Source organism: Centroberyx affinis, unplaced genomic scaffold (assembly GCF_046629955.1).
Source record: "Centroberyx affinis isolate AG114_WGS23_722 - 3 ecotype Tasmania unplaced genomic scaffold, CSIRO-AGI_Caff_v1 ptg001464l_1, whole genome shotgun sequence".
NCBI classification, from domain to species: domain Eukaryota; kingdom Metazoa; phylum Chordata; class Actinopteri; order Beryciformes; family Berycidae; genus Centroberyx; species Centroberyx affinis.
In genome coordinates, this window is record NW_027279933.1 from 510,001 (window position 1) to 530,286 (window position 20,286).

The 20,286-nt window shown below is 46.8% G+C and overlaps 1 protein-coding gene across 6 annotated transcripts in view; it reads right to left on the bottom strand.

The window, feature by feature from the left end:
• Positions 1 to 20,286, bottom strand: part of meis2a (Meis homeobox 2a) — an 84,068-nt gene that overhangs the window by 28,259 nt on the left and 35,523 nt on the right. The gene's annotated exons all lie outside the window — the stretch shown is intronic.

Genomic DNA, 20,286 nt, shown 5'->3' on the forward strand with positions numbered 1-20,286 from the left:
CACACACACACACACACACACACAGACACACACACACACACATACACAAAATATGCACTCATACACATGACACTCACAACACACAAGATGCTTTTTAAAAGGTGACACTTTAATCCTCCTCTTATTTTGGCTGGTTTCGAAATCCATTGACACACAGGCTTCTCCCTCAAGCAAACCACCTCCAGCCTTGACAACCTTAACTTTGTTTTATTTCCTTTTTCAGCCCTGTTCCTCCTCCACACCAGTTAAGAAAGCAAATGTCATAGAGCTGGTAATGTCTGCCTGGGTTCTCTTAATTGAATTCAGTGTAACTTGAAATGATAACAGTTGCTCAAGAACTATTCTCTCATTTACAGCTGAAAGAATTGATGTAATTGAGGTTTCATATCAGCAGAGAGGAGAATTTCTCCTTTCAGGTAGTGCTGCCTGTCTCAGTGTAGCCTATTTTAATTAAAGCAGAGATGAAAAAACGGTTGGAGGAATGTGCTCAATTAATAACAAACAAGGCTGAGATTGGACAAATAATGAATCCCGGCTGCAGAGAGGGATTAATCTGATTTCTACTTGTGAACGCAGTCTCTTTTAATATGCTAAAATCATTAACAAAGGAAAGATGATAATGCTTACATAGAAATACATTTTTTGATTGCCAGGTGCTGACATTTCCTTGGCTAGGGGAGACAGAGCAATTTCTATGAGTTGCCCTGTGTGTGTGTGCGTGTGTGTGTGTGTGCATGCACATGTTCATTCACAGTGTGCACAAGCATGGGTATGCATGTCTATGTCCCTATGTGCGTGTGTGTTTGTGTTCTCCCTTTCTGGACAACAACATGTAATAAGAGTCAACCCTCTCCTTCCCTCGCCCCTCCACTCCCGGGCTTCCTTGGCTTTTTCACATTAGCGATGACCTCGGTCACGATCAAAACACACTCACAAATAGACCAGTTCGCACACACACTCCCTCCCTCTCTCTTTTTGTGCGTGCACACCACACACAAACATATACACACATGCAAAGACACACACACAAAGAGAGACTGAGCTAAAGATGATGTGGAACGGAGGTGAGGGGAGAGGAGCAGCCTAGATTGGAAATGGGAGTGGGTCATTTACATTGTATTAAGGCTTCCTCGGCCTCTCAGGCCCAGACCCGGTCATCAATCGCCTACTGTCAGCCAGAGCGCGCTCTAGCCCGGTGATAAATACGCCGGCCCACGGCACAGAGCGTCCAGCAGCACCACGTAATGAATGGTTTGAACAAACAAGAAAGATGTCTCATCAAGGAGAGTGGGGATGTTAAAGCCCCCCTCGCACACAAAACCCCTGAGTAAGGAGATTTACTCTGACCACATAGACACGACACTAAAAAATCCTATTTCACTCGGCTCATACCCCTCCCAGCTCTCCCTCGTTCCCCCACTCCTTCTCTCCCTGCATCAGACCAGACCCCCCCCCCCACCACATCCATGCATGCACTTGCACGCATGCACAGCAAAGCACGCAAATGGAGAAACAAAATTACATACACACACACACACGGATGCACACTCTCACATAGTGTAAGTATGCATGTATAGCCTCCCCTCATCCCCTCTTCATCTGTCTTCCACTCTCTTTTCCTTTTCTTCCTGACAGCCCCCCCCCAACACACACACACACACACACACACACATACACGCACACACACACACACACACACTTTTTATGGCTGTGACTGCAGGCCACCCACACTTTACGTTGTGGCAGCTTTCCTTAAAGCATGAGGCTCTGAAATCTCAGCTACACAAAATGGTGTGGTGGCAGTGGAGGTACACACACACACACACACACACACACACACACACACGGACATGAGAACTAGGCCGGCATGGTGGGCCTGGCGGTTACAGGGCTGCAGCAGCCGTGAAATTGGAGAACGGCTATTTAGACCTCTGAGCAACCTCTTAACGTTAATTGCCTCAGTAAAAAATATACGACAGTAAATCACCCAATGTGGAAAAAAAAATTAGATATGAAAAGAGTAAGCGTGAGATGAATGGATGGATAAATATTAAACAAAACGCATGAAGTCAGAGTGATAAATCATTCATTCATCTGTTCTGAAGTGTTTCTTCCTGGAGATGTCCTTCCACCCTCAGAAGACTGCATGACATGGTTATTTAATGGATGAAACATAAACACACGTAGCCAGATCAAAGACGTTATTGATAATCTCCCAGCTAGCTTTGGACCCGCTCAATACGCTGAGTTACAAACACCAAGGCCAATATCCTTAAAAGAGGATTGACCACAAAACGTAAAACAGTCAGTCTATAAATAATTAGAGCCAGAAATGAGCAGCTTCAATTTGTTGTCTAGGCCGATCGAAACAGCTCTGTTAATTACGCTGAAGCCTGTTTATGGCACAAAGCAGGCACTATCCTGCCACAAATGTTGCCTAATTCCTACAATCCGACCTGGAAATTCACAGCCTAACATTAACACCAACACATAAACACGAAAACACATAAACACATGCACACAAACACGCACATACACACACAGGTGGATCATATTCTGCCAGTCATTGAGAATCGAGCTGTGTGTGACTCTCTGTGTGTGTGTGTGTGTGTGTGTGTGTGTGAGCGACTGCTGGCTAAATTACAGGGTGTGATGTGCTCTGTGCTCTCTGATAGTGCTGGATGTAATGGCCCCTGTGGTTGCTGAACATTACAAGCTGAGGTAGCTCCATCATCCTCTCTGTGCGCTCCTTAAACCCCCCCTGAGCCCATCCCGGCATTTCACTATACACAATAACCACATCTACTGCCGAACCACTCTTACTTCACACCACACCTTCAGCCCGCAGCGACTCCTATCCACTCATTCAAAATCTAGTTTGCTATATATCAGATTCTCGCTCTCCTGACACCTATTGGCTACCGTCGTCAAATCCCACAGCCCGATCATTATCCCGGCCGCTCCGTTCGACCCCCACCCCTTTTACCCCCTTACCCCTCCGCCCGCCGACCCTACGCCCCTCGCCTGAGCCGCCGGTGGACCCCGTTGATGAATGACATCATCAGTGGGTGACATGAGTTATAGAGCCAGGTCACAAGGTTGCGGTGTCTTGCAAACCCATTCCATGCTAATGACTCCCAGGAAATCACAGGCCATTGGCTGTTTACCCCCGACGCCATGGCAACACAAAAGATTTGCCGATGGTGATTTTGCCCCATCTATTTCCATCAGGCTTATTAGAAAAAATATATCTTTCCATTCTGTTTATTTGTTTATTTATATTTAATGATATTGCATTCAATAAAAAGTGTCATTTGGTGAACAGACATTATAATTCTATATAATGATTTTTTCACAATAATCCTTATTCTGTTCAATGGTCCCTTATTGTGACTTTGTCTTTGGTTTTACAGCAATATTTTATTACTATAATTCTTTTCATATGTGCCTGTTTCAAATTGATTGGAATCTTATTTGTTTTTTAATCAAAGCGACGGTAGGATGATGACAATATTTACTGTCAGAAGTAAATGCAATCAAATATAGGAATGGCATTTTAATATGTATTCTGAATTGAGCTGGAGTAAGATTGGCACATTTTAAATATCAACAAGCCATTGTTAATAATGTTACAGTTGGCCTTTTTTTTTTTGACAAATGACAATGAGATTGAATGCATATAGGCATTTCCTAGAGATCAAACAGATATGACAAATATATCCAGTTGGATTTTTTGAATCCATCATGAGTGATTACTATGCACAGAGTGATACTCTTTAGCTGCAAGAATGAATTTTGTGACAGATTTTTTGCTTTAAATTGAAACACACAGCTAATTAATTCTATGTCTGTAAACATCAAATAGACTGACAATCGACAATTAATAAAAAAGAGCTTCTCATTTTTAAAGATGAAACTATCTTTCAAATTTTTCAATATGTACTGCAAAAAAATCATTTGTTGTATTAAATTATATTATAAGAGTTCAAATTACAAGTAAACCAAATATGGAATTTCAAAGATAAATTTCATTGAATTATATCATTAAGCTGATGTTTTTTTTGTTCTCAAACCTAATTGAGCACCAAAACTAAGGACTGTAAATTCAAACAAATTTATCCAATTAGTAGATTTGACTATGTTGGGTAAATTGAACAGTGTGCTCACCGTTAAGGAAAATGTCGCTCTCTTTCCATCTTCATCTCCATCGCCCTCTCCACTCTCTCTCTCTCTCTCTTTCTCTCTCTCTTTGTGTGTGTTTTGGGTGGGTGGGTGGGGGGGGGGGGTGGGTGTGGGGTAAGGTTGGTGTTTGTTTTATTTTACTGGGAACTAAGCTGCTTCCTGACAACAGCCTGAAAACAGGCAAGAATGCCACATGACTCAATGACTCAACCTTGCTGCTCTCCTCTCTCTCTCTCTCTCTCTCACACACACACACACACAAGCACACACGCACAGAATCAGCAGATACAGCACGCCAACTTACAAACAGAACTCACAGGATGCCAACCTACAAACCGCACACTGCATGCCAACCTTCGATAACAGCAAACCAAAGTACATCCATATCTACACCTAACACAATTTGCATTCAAAACATACCACTACACTTCTCTCTCTCTCTCTCTTGTTCCAGACTCCAGAGGCTCCACAATGAGTCTACAGGCTCTCAGCGGACTGCCCTCTGACAGTAAAACAGTCATGATTGCAAGTACAAGGAGGACTGGCGAGGCCCCGGGCATCCATTATGAAGCGAAGGGCCCCCAGTCTGTCTGTCTGCCTCTCCCTCCCTCTCTGACAGGCTGGATGGTTGGCAGTGCATCAGTACTACTACTGCTGTTGCTGCCACGGCCCCCCACAACAATCGCTGGCTGGGCTCCTGAAGCCGGCTCCTGGACCCCAGCCAGCAGCCTGTTTGCTCTACACCATTAATTTATGTTCACTGGAGATGGTGCAAGGTTCTAGAGAAGCTCTACGGCATAACTGCCCCGCTCGCCTGCCAAGCTAACTGCAAAGGGAGCGAGGGGAGACGGAAGGAGGGAGGAATGAACGGAGGGAGGGAGGCAGTGTGGAAGGAGTCGGGGGTGAGGAGGGAGCCCCGGAGGATATGTGAGATATAGGCATCTGATTGTACCAAGCTCCGTGAGGCTAAATAGCAATCACTCCCACACAATCCCAATGCACCTCCAGACTTGATCGACCAATGAGAAGAGAGAGATGTTTTAGGGGAGCATTTCCTAATGGTATCATGCATAATGAATTGATAAGATATCATTTTTATCCAATAAAGAAAGTAATGTGGAAAAACTGTATTCATTATCTACATACAAATCCACAAAAAACTCCCAAGGAAGGATCAACTGGGCTCAAACGATAGATCTATTGGACTTTGCCAACAGTTATATACATACAATGTGTGCATGTGTATGTGTGTGTGTGTGTGTGTGTGTGTGTGCGTGCATGTGTGTGTGTGTGTGTGTTGTGTTGTGTTGTGGACCTGGTCTCAGATGTGGCCTGCAGCCATAGAGATGTGCCTATTTAATCGTCAGATCGAGTTCATGGCTTCTTTTTCCACCACACGGCTGCCCCTCCGCTTTCAAGGGGAGGAATACGATCCTTCCATCCTTACAGTGGGGGCCTGGTCTCTCTCTCTCTCTCTCTCTTCTTTCCTTCTATCTCTCCTTCTCCCGCCATACTCCGCAGGCCCCAGCAGCTATCCTTTTCTCACTCCACACTAACCCGTCTGGCCTCGTCTCGTATCCTCTTCACTATACGCCTCTTCTCCTCTCCTCTCCTCTCCTCTGCTCTCCCTCTTTCAAAGTTTCCGCTGAAGCTTTAAGCCAGGTCCTAGAGGGCAGGAATTTGGCCTGGTTTTTCAGACCAGTCTGTTGGCTTTGTTGTGGTAACTGCCTGCTCAGGGGCACCCAGCTCTGCTCTGCTCTGCTCTGCTCAGCAGCTTGCCTGATGTCAACACGCAGCCACACTCAGCACTTGCTCTCAAGAAATCTTCATAACATCTTTTTTGCGATAGCTAAATCTGAGCCTAAGGATTTTCCTCCTACAAAAGAGTTTTGTTCCTATTAATTTTCTATAAGTTGAATTTTTCAAGTCCTAGTAGAAACTTCATATCATCCCCTAAAATAAGTCTGTTGTTATTTTCTCCTCTATGCCTCTCTGGTGTTGCTTGCTGGGAGTGTGAGGTAATTGGTGTCTTCCATTTGCGAGGGACTTTTAGGGCCTATAAGCGGATCATTAGAGCCCCGGTACAATCACCATGGGCCAGTGAAAGGAGGAGACCCACCCCCTTTGCCTGCACAGGACCCCCCACCACTTGTCAGTGTAGCCAGTCATAAAGTCATTGGGAGCCCATGCTATAGCTAAAGCACAGTGGACGACCTAAGCCTCTGGATAAACATCAGCACTGCTATAATGACCTGTGTACACATTGTAAAGCAATGATTTTCTAAACAGACTAACAAGCTAAGATGTAGCAGAGGACTTGGCCTATGACAAATTCTTGGTTGGGTTCTGAATAGAAGATGAGCGCCAGTAATTTGTTTTACAGAATAAAAATGTTTCAAAACCATTTACAGTTCCCCGAAACATTATTTTCTCTGGAAACATATAGATTATCTTTTTCTGGGTGACTGTGCTTCCAGAACTCATAGGCCATTCATTAGATCATTAGGCAACTAACTACCTCATAACAAATATGGCCTTAACCTCAGTTAACATCCTTTTCCTTAGGCCACACACTACCTCCTACCTTAAAGATACTTAAACAATTAAATATGGTCTGCATGAAACAGGTTGGGATTATTATACAGTATCTAGTCCAACTGAAGTTTATGTGCCACTCTAAAAACCCGCTGGGAAAGCACAGAGGACTAGCGGCAAGTCAGTAGAGCACTTACAAGCTACAGACTGTTGATAAAGTCTGTTGGGAAAAGGACTTAATATTAGCATACAGGGTCTCTTTAAGTTTATCCTCTTTCTCTATTGTGTTCCTCTGACATTGTTTAACTTCCCAAGCCAAAGTAAAGTGGGGCTGATCTTCAATTGAAATAGAAACAGGTTAATTTGTGGAAAGCGGGACAGAGAGAGAGAAAAGGGGTTTGTTCCCTCTTCAAACAGAAGCTCCTGAGAGCAGCCACTTGACGGTTCTCCCTTTCATTGTGTATTAACTTAATGAGCATAAGTATTCAAATACACAACCAGGACCTCTTTTAGCTCTCTCTCTCTAGTCTCTCCCTCTGTGTCTTTAAGACTCCACATTCTCTAGAGAAAGGCCACTACGTTCTAATAGCCGGCCTCAGGACACAACAACAAGAGCACAACCACTTACAGAGGACAAACAAGAAACCCCTGGGGCCAGCTATGGAATGTCAAGCCAATTTGGAAGATATCATAGGACATTTGTAATGTCAATTTTTGTTTTCAGGTCAAAAATCAAAGGCAAACATGGAGGGTAACATTTGTCCATTACAGTGTCGGCAGGAACACCCGCTCCCCCTTCAAAAACAGCTGCAGGGGACACTTCCTGTTTGCTAATGATGCTAAATGTGTTCAAGTCAACCATGTCAAGTTTTCTCCCTCCCTGAATGGACAGCTGTGGTGGAAGGAACAAGTTTCACTCTTCTCTCTCTCTCTCTCTCTATCTTTCTCTGTATCCTCTGCTAGTGAGAGAAGCTCTTAGCTCTGTGACAGACAGACACTCAGGATCATGTCCCTGTCAGTGAGACAGAGGAGCATAGCTGATGGTAAACCATAGGTGCATTCATCTCAGATCACAAGTACTTCCATGGAACAAAGCCAGCCAAGCCCTGATCAGTCACCACCCCGTCCCTACCTGTTGTGTCTGTTCTCTTTTACTGAATGCCATTTCTGCCTTTCAGAAATGCACGTCTTCTGAGCTCTCCTTTCATCTAGGGGTGTACGAGTCAAGGAGATATCTCCTGTCATTGCTCAACACCCAGGGGCGGCCGGCTGCACGGGGCTGTGTGGATTGACAAATGCCCTCAGGATCTTTCACTTTCTTAATGTTCCTCAAAGGAGAGTCGGCATGTGATGGGAGTTAAAATGCCTTTATGAAGTGCCGCCAAGAGAAGAGAAGAGAAGAGAAGAGAAGAGAAGTGAAAAGAAGAGAAGAGAAGAGAAGAGAAGAGAAGAGAAGAGAAGAGAAGAGAAGAGAAGAGAAGAGAAGAGAAGAGAAGAGAAGAGAAGAGAAGAGAAGAGAAGAGTGGTAAAGCTGGATTCCATATAGCTTTTAGGCCTGGCTAATAGCAGCCACTCTTTAAGTGCATTCTCCCATCCTCCCTCTCTCTCCTTGTAGTGCTCTTGGGCTCAATCCTGCCCGGGGGCCGAGGTGACCTTTGACCTGGCTGGCCTGCCTGGCTACAGCCCTCTCGTTTGTTAGGGGCTTTATCCACTGACAAAGCAGGCAGGAAGTTGGCAGCCACCCAGCAGCCCCATGGGAGGATGACCATCAGCTAGCTCAGCTTACCGCTTATTACAGGATGGTGGGGAGCATGTGTGTGTGTGTGTGTGTGTGTGTGTGTGTGTGTGTGGGTGTGTGTGTGTGTATGTACTTGTGTTTGTGTGTGTGCCTGCATACATCCCTATGTGTGTACTTGCATGTGTGCGTGAATGCGTGCGTGTGTGCGTGTTTGTAAATGTGCAAGTGCACGTGCACGGGTGCAACTGCATGCGCGTTCGATTGTGTGTGTGCATGTGCATTCTTGTGTTTGCTTGCACATGTGGGAGCGAGCGCCAAAATCAGAAATGTGGCTGACCTTTTTTTTCGTGCTGGCGATTTTTACTACGCTAACTAATGACACGCAAAGAATAAGCCTGGAAGCTACAAACGTCCCCGTCTCCGAGCTAACCCGATCAGCTACGCATGTTAGCGACAATCAGGCAACCTTCCAGCCGCTGGACTCAGGGGACCCCAGCACACTTCAGTCTCTCTCCCTCTCTCTCTCTCTCTCCCTCTCTCCCACTCTTTCTCTCCTCCTCCTCTCTGCAGCCTGCTCATCGGAGCGCTCAGAACAGCTCACTAAAACATTATATCATAAGACACTCCAGTTTCACTCTCGCCACTCCATAAAAGTCAGGTAATTCATACTTCATTTATATACCTTCCCATTAATAAAGCTGATGAACTTTTACTCCTTAAATCTAATGGGCCATTTTGCCCTGACTGCCAGCGCTCGCCTCTTTCTCTCTCTCTCTCTCTCTCTCTCTCTCTCTGTCTCTCTCTTCTTCCTTCTACTCTACGATTGCTGTAGAGAAAGCTATGCTAATCCACACAGTCACTCAGCCACTGCTCACGTACAGTGTTTTATGGGTGGAGGGAGAAAGAGAGGGATTTGGAGATTTTTGAGGCTTTTGACTGACCTCTGCCACAGACAAGCAGTGACACGTACCGTATGGTGGATTTGTTGTGGCTTTTGGTGGTTCTCTCTCTCTCTCTTTCTCTCTCTACCTCTACCTCTCTCTATCTGGGTGCAACAGAGGGTCATTGACCCCTGGGCCTAAAGCAAGGCATGATGGCTCCCCAGCTCGGAGGCTGTTGACAAGCGTCTGTGTTCTTTTCAACAACTCGTTGAACCACCCCCCTACCCCTTCCCTTCTCAGGAATGTAACACAACCGCTCACTGAGGTAACCCTAGCCCCTCCCCTCTCACATCCTTCATTTACAGAAAGAGAGAGAGAGAGAGAGAGAGCGAGAGAGAGAGAGAGAGAGAGAGAGAGAGTGAGAGAGAGCAAGACCAACTGGGGGTGTAAGACAGCTGTTGTTGTTTTATCTTCCTGCCCCCCCCCTCCCCTATCCCCCTTTAACTCTTGCTCCCTCTCTATTTCTCTCTCTCTCTTTAGATTTGCTTCTAGCCCACTGCCTGCGGAATAATTAATGATGCAATTGAGCTGAGGAGAGGACTCTGACCAGCAGGGGCCGTTCCTGAATGCCTGGGTAGCTGTTTTATGGAAGACCGGAAAATAGAAAGAGAGAAAGACACGGGGAGACAGATAGGCAGGGGAAGAGAGAGACATAAAACAGTCAGACAGTGAGAGAAAGAGAGATTGTTAATAGTCTATTCCCCAACAAGCCTGAACCTGGTCTTCCTCTCTGTTCTCATCCCCTTTAGTCTATTCCTCTATCCCCATCCCCCTCTCCTCTCCTCCATCCTGATGGCGGGATTGGGGGGCCTGACCTGTCTGGTGATTGATGGTAATGTCTCAGGAAGTCATTTTCCCCGACAGCGCCCCGCCGCCTTTCACCAGGCCTGGTGCAGAGGTGAGCCCATCACAGGGACGCTTTTAACTCTTTGCTCACTCGCCGCTCTGGTCCCTCTAACCCATCCATCCCTCAGACCCCCGTCCCCACCCCACCTGCTCCCCCACATGCCAACCGGCACCCCAAGGCCCTCTATAGTTCCAACACAAGGCCAAGAAAGTTCCAACACAAGGCCAAGAAAGTGAACTGCATGAACCTAAATGCTGTTGTGCTTTGATGGGGATAAGAAAGTTGGTCATACAGGACAATTCCTTCACCAGTAGAGAGTGATTTAAAAACAAAATATATAACATTAGAAGTGAGTTTGCAGGACAGTGAAGACAAAGGCCCATCGGCCAAATAACACGGGCCATCTTGAAGTGGATCTGCCGAGTGGCCCCTAATTCAGGGTGCTGGGGATGGTTCCCCACGACTCCATTACTGTCAGCGCTTACCACCTCCATTATGGCAATTAGGACATGGTTCCAACACTAGGAATGCTTTGCTATGCTCTGGAATTGCTAACATCTGCCGCGCCTCCGCTCCATGTGTCAGAGAGGAGTTGTCTTTTCTTAAACACACATCTTTTTACAGTCACCGTCTCTCCTTTCTCTTTCTCCCTTCTTTTTTTTCCCTCCGCTTCTTCAACGCTGCACTCCACATTTATTTTCTTAATTCGACTCAAACTGTGCCTTAAAGAGATCCCTCTCAGTTTGAGTCCAAATAACCTAAAATGATCCGTGAAGAGCCTCGCGGTTCCCGTTTTCAATAGGCTTCATTAGTTTTTAATATCTAGCCAAGGAAAGGAGGGGAAAATGGCATGGAGATAATCAATGGAAAGGGACCGGTAGCCTATTAATCTCCCCCAAAGGATTGTGGGTTAATACACACTCTTGCATAGGCAAACATGGCTGTGTGGTGAACACATCTGTCTGCCTGGATGGGCTACTTAATGAAACAGCCAGCGTTTGGCTGCTGAGATGGATGTCGTTCCCCCAGTGAAAAATGAGTCCTCTCTCCCACTACGCTGAGGCAGAGCCACAGATGATAGGGCTCCATTCAATTCACTGGAGACCTGACTGTGTCCCCGTGTGAGAGCAGCTTTAACAATGAGGGTGCCAGGCAGGACAGGCAACGCATGGCCACTAGAGCAAGTCCTCATGGAGATCATATCAGGGAATCCTAATGTGAACAAGAGGCTGACTGATCTGGGAACGAGAGCAGAGAGAGAACGACTGGAAGAGGAGTAGTACAGTAGAGAGATAAAGAAGTAAAAGGAAAGAAGGAGGGAAAGGCAGGCTGAACCACCTGGGATTGATAAGCAGGCTTGATCTGTTTGAGTGTGTGTGTGTGTGTGTGTGTGTGTGTGTGTGTGTGCGTGCATGTGTGTGTGTATGCTCGTGTATGTGTCTGTAGTCGGTGCATGTGTGTGTGTTGTGGCAGTGTCTGTAGTGACCCCTGGTCAGGGAGTCCTGTAACAGGAGCTCACCTCCGGTTCTGCGAGCCCTCCTCTCAGTGTGCTAAACAGCCACCTGAAGACAGGATTAGCCATTGTGACCCAGCCCCAGAGGTAACTGAGATACACCTCCGGGGACAGACATGAAACACACACTGTCACGTGTTGCAGGGACACAGCCAGGTGGGGAGAGATAGACACAGAGGAAGAGAGGGGTAAAAAAGCTGTAAAATGGAGACAGGAGGGGACAGGTGGTGGTGGGGATTGTAAGTGCAAACAGGACACCTATAAGAGGATGACTGGAAGTAGGATACAGTACACCGCCGAGCAAGCCAAGGTGAAGGTGTCGCTGGTGTTTGCCGTTGTCTAGTGAAAACAAGGCAGCAGAGCATAAGAGGATTGGGGGACCTGACCCAGTGCCTTGGGGTGGCTGAGATTTGTGTCTGTATGGAAATTGATGCCTGTCAGCCTGTCTATGACTCACCCCTGACAGTATGTATGTGTGTGTCTGTTTGTGCGTGTGTGTGTGTGTGCACATACAAGAGTGCGTGCTGTGCTGTGACAAATGAGCAGTGCTTAATTTGCCACTGATTATGCGGGCTGCGGGTGCCCTAAACCCCTTTGAACTTGTAATTGCCGCTGGTTTCAGTAATGAACATTAAGGGGGATTCAGAAATGTGTGGCTAATTACGCTTTTGCCCCCCTTTTTAATTTCTCCATCTTCATGCTGGATGAGAAGGAGGAGAAGGAGGAGCAGAAGGAGCAGTAGGAGGATGAGAGCCAAAGAGGAGGTGCAGGGTTGGGAGGCACACACTGCTGTTGTCGCCCTCTTTATCTAAATAATTGTACAAGCTGGTTTATGGGCTTTAGAGAGGTGCTTTGTGTGTGAGTCGCTACAGCCCCGGGGATATGGGGGACTAGCTTTCCCCACGATCAATATTCACAGAGATTCACATCTGGAGCCAAGGCCTGCTCCGCTTAGATTTGGATTTATTTATTTATTTTTCTTTTTATTTGACTTTTTTTTCTCCTTCTTTCTTTGGTTCTCTTCTTCTACTATCCATCCGTTTTTTCTTATCAGCGGGCGGTACAGCTATTTTTTGATACAGCGGCTGCTCTCTATCGTACACGCTCATCCGTGTAGCCTTACATGATCTTAGGGGATGTGGCCGCCAAGAAATCCAGAGCTCTGAAGTGAACTAGGTCTGCTCTGTGTGGATAGCAGACACACACACACTTACAACACATATGGCCCAGTATACTGTATGTGCATTACTGGTGGTGGAGGTGCAGGCAGAGGGAAGAGTCCGGGGAATGAACAAACAAATTGACCTGCTCAGCCTCAGTCTTTGATGTGGACTGGTGCTCTCTTAAAAAACAGATCATATGCCCAGAAAGGGAAAGAGAGACGATATAAATGGAAAAAAAAAATGAAAAGGTGAGGAAGTGAGGGGAAATAGGTGAGAACAAGAGACATGGCTCCCAGTTATAAGGACCCCACTGTGCAGGAATCCCACTGCCTGCCCCTGGACGGAGCGCTGGGCAAAACAAAAGCATGCATTTGAGAGGGGTAGGAAGGGAGGGGAGAAAAATCACACAAAATGGCAGGAGTGGGATTTGGTGCAGCCAGGGTCCCATGACAAACCAAACAGTGAAACACAGGGTCTGTTTTTGATTTCTGCTCCATGCCTCCATCCCTCAACCTTTTCCCTTTCCTTCCCTCCCTCCCTCCTTTAGCCTGGTTTGCTGTTTCCATGCTTGTGCTGTTCCTTTTCCCCCTTGCATTTCCCTCTCTTGGTGTGAGATGAATATCAAAGCAGTGCTGGGGCAGCTTGGAGGCCTGCAGCAGAATCTCATTGGCCTCCATGGTCACCAGCATGCAGGCAGCAGCCACCATTCTAGCAGCGCTTGCCACAGCCCCACAATCAGCCATGGTGGATGAGGATAGCCTGCAGGGGGGGGGGGGGGGGGGGGGGGGGGGGGTACCCCTGGCAGGGTGAGGGGAAATTTAAGGAAACTACCTCTAAGAAGATCTGAAACCAAAATCCTCTAATACATTTTGTTATGAGTAAGATAACCTCAAAAGTGTAGAAATGGGAAAACGCCACAGAATCAGCTACCGCCATCTTAATAACCCTGGTTTTCCACCAGGGGCGAGCACACTATCACACCCATACCCCGCCAGGTCCCTTAGTATACATAACGTCATAGAGCCCCATTTCCCAAAGAGTCAGGCCAGCCAGGCCCTAGCCAATGGATCAGTGTTATGACTACAGCAGCGGTGGGTTGTGTTGCTGAGCTGAGGGGGGGGGGGGGGGGGGGCGGGCGGCTGAAGGGCTGCCGGTCTGGGGCCTATTCTCACTGGACCTTAAAGAAGTCTCTTCAGCTGGGTGCATGTGTGTGTGTCTCTCACTGTTCAGACTGTGAGTTTATAAATCTGACTGCCCTCCACAGACCTGGCGCTGTTTGTTTTCTGCTCCGGTCAGGGCATGTGCAGTCACCTCTGCAGGGGCCGGTCGAACTCACGCTGGGCCCCTGGATCTTCCATGAGGAGCCCCCCAGTGTAAAAGCCCATCTAAAGAGGTGCATATTGCATCACATTTCGGGGAATATACTCTTGTTCTCTGATTTTCCTTTGTTGTCTTATTGGAGGACATGTTGTGGGTGGCTCTTTTTTTTTTCTTTTTGGCAATCGCTGTGGAGTTTTCACATGGCTTAATCACCTCCAAGCAGCGTGAATGTGTTGTAAACAGCCCCTTAGCGAAGGCACTCATTTCTGCTACTTCATTAAACAACCTGCATTAAGATGCGAACAGCAGGAATGAAAATTAACAGGGGGGGAGGGAAAAAGGGAGGGACCATGGGACGAAGGGAGGAGAAGTGCTGGAGGAGTTTAAGAGGTGGTGAAAAACAGGTATCCCTACATTCCCATATAGCTTACACAATAAAATACTGCTTATCTAGGGGATAAACAAGAAGCCTATGGGAATGAATAAGCAAAAACAACAAACATCCCAGCTCTTTTCAGAGCTTACACACAAGCGCACACACAGGGTGTAGTGTATGGAAGCTTAATGTGCCATGCTTTATATGTCAATGAATTCCATGCGGGGTTGGTTGGCTTTGAAGTGGAACTATGACAGATCTGGATTAGGGGGCAAAGTGTAAAGGTCTGATGTCGGAGCATGAAACGATTCAGGGCTTATTACATTCTAATGCTGCGCTAAACCTCTGGAACAGCTACCAACTATGCCAAGCACACTGTAAACAAGGCTTTGTCAATCACAGAGCTGTGACACACTAACACCGCTGGAAATTACTGTAAAAAGGCTCTGATGTGAGACGCCAAAGGTTGATGCGGCTCGTCATATAATTACACAGCCGGCAAGAAAAGGGGAGTCACTGGATCCCACCTTCTAAACTTTCAGCCTCTTTTTTCTACTCACCTCTTGTACGAAAAAGCCTCTTGTTGGACACCTAAAGGTAATTTATTGAACGAGTCCTTAAAAGGTAAGTGAAAGAGCATAACCCTTGCATGAAATGAGGAATTTTTCTCAAGTATGTTTTGACTGTAATTTTTCACTCTCTCTGTCTTCCCCTCTCTGCCTGTGTGTGAGTGTCTTTCCCTGTGAGGCCGGTCCGTGGTGTGGCAGCCCCACTGTGGTGGCCGGGCTGGGGAGGAACAGATGGCAGACTGAGGTGGCTTGTGTCTCTGTTTTCCAGGGTCGCTGAGCGGCCAGCACTGGAGCACAGTGTCAGACAATAGCTAGGCACCAAACCCCAACCCCCAAAGCCGTCTTCCGCAGTCATTATCAATGACTTCGCCGACTCCCGTGCTAAACATCACTAACTATCCCGTCGTATTGTCACTAACTTCTGTTTTGTAAACAGCGGCACGGACACACAAAGCAATAGGTATTGTCATAGAAGCAATGTGATGACTCTCTTTCTTGTGACTCCCACTGATAGTCACGCACACATTTGGGCAGTGGCAGTGAACCGAACTGTCGCCTGGGTTGCTACGGGTGACTGGAGACTGACTTCTGGGCTCCGAGGCAAACGAGCACATGACAGATTAGTGTGTGGGCCTCCTCAAGGCTTCCACCTCTGTGACCCTTAGGAGCCCCCTCTTTACCCCTCCTCACCCCTGCTCTTACCCCTAAACCCCCTCCTCCCCTGCCCTTAGTCTCCACCCTCTCTTTACCCAAACTCACACAACAACCTAAGGAAGGCAAAAGCAAACCACTGCCCCATGTGCGTCACTGGAACTTATCCCTAAATTGTTTCTTTTCAATAATCTCAACTTCACTTGAGTAAAACTTTTTGTTCTATACAGCCTTATTTTCATGCAGTATGAAAATACATGTAAAATCCAAGAAAAATTCAACAATGTAATTACACTACATGACAGTGTAATGAGAGCTGACTAAACAAAACAAGGATAAAACAAAATATCCCATGTATACTGGAAAAATAATGTAGGCAGTGGCAAATATGGAATAAACAGCTTTCAGCAGTTCAGTGCAAAAGGAGGAAGGACTTGTGTATTTCAAACTGTTTGCAGATGTGTGTCTCCACCATTTAAATGCTGCTTGTACTGGAACAACACACAAGGATTAGAAGGCCTAGAGGAGCTTAAACAAAACTGGGGATACTACAGGGCTGACTGTTTAGTCTACTCAAACAACATGCCCTCTCTTTTCGAGGGATGGACTTGTACACTTGTTTATCGTATGGGACAAACATCCGTTGCCAGGGTTTGGCCTTGCCTGCGCCCATGTCTTGTGAATGACCCTAGCCGGCTCTTTTATGTGTTTCTATAAAGGGCGGTTGAGGGAGCAGCTCCCATAGGAGGGCTCGACCTGACGATGACACCCTGTTGTCATGGAGACTAATGCTATGTTGGGCTGGGATTGGGAGGGGGGAGGGGGGGCCGAGGGTAACCACTGTCCCTAGTGTATCTAATGATGTTTGCGGACAATGCACTCATCTCTACACAAAGTGTGACGTGTCCTCACTCTCGTTAACCCCTGTATTAACAGGGTTCATATGGCCATGGTGGCATCCTTTGAGAGTTGTTGCCAGTGTTACTATTGACAGAGAAGTTTGGGTAACCAATTTAGCCCTTTTCACAATGGTTTCCAATGAGGCTCCAACATTCCTATTCTTTACAGCATGAAAATAAGACATGCTTGTATTCTCCCTGAGTACTACAAAATATTGGTATACATTATCCAACGAGGTCAACACAAAATACCTACAATGAAAATACTCAACAGTCACATTGATTTTACACTTCTCAATATACAAGACAAAAACATACTGCGCTAATTCCTCTATTCAAATACCATCTCAGCATACATAAACATCTCCCATCTCAACACACAGTTCTAATGCTATATAGTCCAAGGACCTTCAAAATGACCAAGGGATATATCACTTCCCTTTCAGGGAGCCCAAGGGACCAATACACCTGGCTTAGCAGCTTAACAGCATTTCCCCAAACACCCGGGCCAAAGGGTGGCCCAGCACAGAACTTGAGACGCTTGATGCCTGAGAGGGCTACCTACTTACTCATCTGACTGACCATTCTCCCTCTCTCACTCTCTCTCCCTCTCTCACTCTCGCTCCCTCTCTCTCTCTCACACACACATACACGTGTGCGCAAACTCTCAATTGGCCTGGCTTGCTCCTGAGGTCCCCTATTTATTTTCATAGGTGTTTGAGGGTTTACACTAGTCAAAAGACAAGGCCAGAGCCCAGAGTGGTATCTTTGTATCTGAGTGCTTCCTGTTTTCATTGCAAGGCCGACCCTTGTCTTTACAGGGGCGAGTAAGGGCTAGCAGGGGGCTAGCAGGGGGTGAGAGAGAAGGAAGGCCAGGGGCGCCGAGAGGCTAATTGAAGATCTCAGAGTTTGCTTTTGCCAAACGAAAGGGCATCACCCTTTACTACAATAAGAAAAAAGCTCACACCGCCGCCTCTCTCTTGCTGTCTTTTCTCTCGTCTCTCCTCTTCACCCTCCAGCCCGCTCTTTTCTCCTTCTATCTTGTGTTCCCTCTATCTATCCCTCTGTCTCCCTCCCTCCCTCTCCTGCATTCTATAGCTCCATGCTTTTGAAGTGCAGTAGAACATTTTACCCCTAACAGTGAAGTTTACCTTTCTGATAACATAATCTCCCTGTAGTATTGAAAAGCTTATACCAACAGTCTGGGATTTCCCTTCCCCTAATGTGGCTGGAAGACATCCAGCAACTCATGGGGAGGGAGGGGGAATTAGAGAGAGAAAGAGTGGGAGGGAGGATAGAAGGAGGGAGGGGGGGAGACAGTCTCTGACCCTCTTCTGCCAGCTAACGCCAGCTGATCTGTCCAGCCGTTTGCCAATTACATATGGAGCATTTAAGGTCGCCAGCTCACGTGCCGTCTAGTGCATGTGAGCACGGGCTCAACATGAAAGAGGCCAGGCTTATCACAGTGAATCCATAGAATAATTGTGAATTCTTTGCATATTATGTAAGATCTTTCTGCTGCACAAAACTGTGTGTTTTGCTCTGAGCTGGAATGTTGGATGGCTGTTTCAGTATTAGCACTGGTAGTAGCACTGAGGGCAAGCGCCAGTTGAGATGAGGTTACTTTCCATATGTGATGAAGAAAGCCATCTTGAGATTTCTCCCAAGAGAGTGTGAGGTCAGAGCAAACCCAGGGAGGGGGAGAGGAGAGGAGGGGAGAGGGCCATTTTGTTATACTGAATCCAAAAGCCAACAATTGTTACTGTTGGCCTGTGTTGTTTTTCTGTGTGTGAAGGGGGGTCCTGTCCTTTTGAGCTTTTCAGAATAGGTGACAATGGCTGGATGTTGAGAACATATGTAGAGAGACCCCTGCGGCTCATGGAAGAGGAGCTCCATGCTGGCCCCGCCGTTTGAGAAAATACAAGGCCGCTCCTTTCACTCCTCACCCCTCAGTTCATGAATGAGTGAATGGCAGAATGCCGCTATAGGCCATTCAGGGGCCAAAGTCCCCGAGAATTCACCCTTGCAAAAACGCATCCAGCAATAGAAAATACATTTGCTTAACAAATTAAAAGAAAGGAGAATGGCTAATGGGTGTGAGTGAGTGAAAGTGGTGTGTGTGTGTGTGCGCGTCTGTGTAAGAGAGAGAGAGAGAGAGCGAGAGAGAGTGTTTATGGGTGGGGGAATTGGATGGTGAGAAGAGAAGGGGGATAATTCAATTAGTCCTCTTCCTCAGTAGAGAAATGAAGGCAGGTTAAAAGGGAGGGATTATTACTTGTACAAGACTGGCCAGGGCTCTTCACAAAAGAGACAAACAAAGATTGGAGAGAACATCTACAAGCAGGAGATGTGATAAAGGAGAGAGGGACAGAGAAAAAGAGGGCCTTGAAAGCTCTGGTCCCTCTGAATTAACCAGCTCTGTAAAAAATGCCCCAGTGCCCAACCTTGGGGCTTTTTTTTCCCTTCTTTCCTTTCCACTCTTTCAATTCAATTTTAAAACAATTCTAAAGAAAATTGTTGGCGACTCTTCCAAAAGCTCTGTGTGCGTCATCCTGTCTTTCTCTCTGCGTCTTTAGGAGCAGGGAGCGCTGGATCTGAGAGAGGCTTGCTAACAGGCATTCCTCAAGTCACCAGGAAAGACGCCTAATGATCCTTCAAAAAGCCCAAAATTTCTAGTATGAACACACAGAAAGTGTTCATGTATTTTGTGCATGCGTGTGTGTGCATCAATTACCCTTCAAGCAAACAGGTTACAAGAGGCATCCAAATTTCTCTATTTTGTTTTGTCCCCCTTCATACACAAACCACATATTCTAATCCAAGCTCAGGGGAGGAAAAAGAACTAGAAGAGAAGAATCTCTCTCAAAAATTAAAAAGAGCTCAGACTCACACACTCCCTCAACCTCTGAACAAAGCCTGTTCTGCACGGTTTGGTGAGAGATCTCCAGTCAGGGAGAGATGGAGCTGTGAACAGCTGTGAAGTCATTTTGATAATGATGAGAATAATAAGCATGCAGACCGGCATGGTGGAGCCGCTAAGGCCTGCGAGGCTCAGGGCTTTGCTGTTGCAGCTTCACTGCTCCTGAATAGATAAAAGTGATTAAAGCACTCCTGATTATCCCTGACCAATATGTAATGGATTTACAGCCCTTTCAATTAGGCCGTATTTGCTGGCCACTCATTACTTGGGCTTTTGGTTAGGTAATCAGGGTGCGGGGGCTTTGGGCAGGGAGCGGGCACTGGCAGGGGGGCACAGGGGGCACCTGACCCTCTTAAGTGAGCGGATGATGCACAAGGCTAAAGCTCTAAACTTAGTCCCCACTCTCTCTCTTTTTCTCTCCCCCTCTTGCTCTACTCCTCTACCCCTCCCTTTCCATCATCCCTCCATCCCTGGGACAGGCAGCCACGTGCTCAGAGAGCAGCTTGTGTGTCCTGGCGGGGCCACCTCCTCCTGAAATCTGACCTGCCTTGCAAAATCAATACAGCCCAATGTTCTGATAATGTCCTGACATTAGAGAGGGTGGGGGGACATGCGTCCCATCCCCCTCTGCT